We start from the raw sequence: 1,821 nt of genomic DNA on the forward strand, positions 1-1,821 counted from the left end.
ACCAAGTTTGGGGTGAACCCGTCGTCGTTTGACCCTTCATCCACTCGTATCAATTTTAACGGTTTTGAATGAATAGAACTTTTTACATGGCTCGATGGAGGGTCAAACGACGACGGATTCACCCCAAACTTGGTGTGTTAGGGTTTTAGAATATGTAGATCAAGTTCAACGGAGCGGATCATCCACAATGTCGCTCAATCATGTGATTTTAGAGGCATCAAGGAGGAAATCTTCTCCTACGACAAGGATACCCATTAATCTCTCTCTCTCTCTCTCTATATATATATATATATATATATATATTCTTGCAGGTTGCTAGCTAAAACGTTACTCATCAGAAGTAGACGTCACTGGCTAAAAGTTATTCAAGTAGTCATGCCAAAGCTCCGGTTATCCTGCAAACTTTTGGCCAACATTTTAGCAAACTTCACGTACCCATTTTATGCGCTATAATCCACCTGATCCAGCTGCTTGAGGTCATGGGCTAGTTCATGACCGACGACATCAAGTACAAGAGTGATCCGTTCTCTGAATCAAAATAATCGGTAATTAGTATGTATTGTGTTTTGAATTAGGATTACTCCTCTTACTTGGAGTAGCACAAAATGAAAAAAAAAAGAAAAAGAAAATTAAATTATACGTACGGTACAAATCCCAGATTCCTGATGCTAAATTAAAGAGGCGTATGATACTCTATTTGGGCGTCAAGAATCAACGGATCCCACCTTGCCACCAAGGGCTTTTAAGCCCGTGCCTTGACTCGATGGTAAAATTAATTGAAGACTTAAGATTATAAAGATACCCTGTTCTAATTTTTTTTAATATTTAATAATTCACAATTATAGGCTAACCCTTTTTTTATATTTAATAATTCACAATTATGTAGATTTGGCGAAGGAATTGGTTTGGAACAAGTTTTGGAAGCAGGAATTGGTTTTTGGCGGTGTGCAGTCGACCGCGGTGCAAGATCGGTCAACCGAATACGTGCACAGACCCTGGGTATGATTCAGGGCTTGGTGTGGTAGACCGCCGCGGCCGAACGCCAAACCCTGTAATCAAATCCGAGAGTCTGGAGTTAGGTGCGGTCGACTGTCGCGGTCGACCGCCAACCCTGTATTGATTTTCTGGGTTCTGTCGTTTGTCACGATCGACCGCCGTGGTCGACCGCCTACCGGGTCAGGCCCAGTTTTGGGTTCTTGTTCTGATTTTTTTTTTGAGTTTGATATAAATACCAAACGCGTTTTAGGGTTTCTTGGAATGGAAAAGGGGATATTTTGGAGCACAGAAAAGATGTATTTTCCGGAGCTATTGGTTAGGGTTTTGTTTGAGAGATTAAGAGCTTTGCTGGTGAGATTAATTAGTGAGATTAATTGGTTATTTTGTATTGTTTGGCTTTCTCTCTCAGCGTTTGTGTTTGGTTTCTCGAACCACAACGATTGGTGGCTTCCGGGCACAACAAATTATAGGCTAATTATCTCTTCTTACCTTGCACTCCACAACTGTAAAGACGTACTATATTAAAAAGTCCACTAATATATATTAACAAGCAACAACAATAACTAACATGTGTACACTTCTCATGTTCCCTTAACCCAAGTCAAAAGCCTAGCTAGTGAACATCACCCTAGCCTTTTCAATGTTGAATATCAACCCCAGTAATTAAACTACTAGCAGTCCACTAATATATATTAACAAGCAACAACAATAACTAACATGTGTACACTTCTCATGTTCCCTTAACCCAAGTCAAAAGCCTAGCTAGTGAACATCACCCTAGCCTTTTCAATGTTGAATATCAACCCCAGTAATTAAACTACTAGC

Source organism: Asparagus officinalis, chromosome 8 (genome assembly GCF_001876935.1).
Source record: "Asparagus officinalis chromosome 8, Aspof.V1, whole genome shotgun sequence".
NCBI classification, from domain to species: Eukaryota; Viridiplantae; Streptophyta; class Magnoliopsida; order Asparagales; family Asparagaceae; genus Asparagus; species Asparagus officinalis.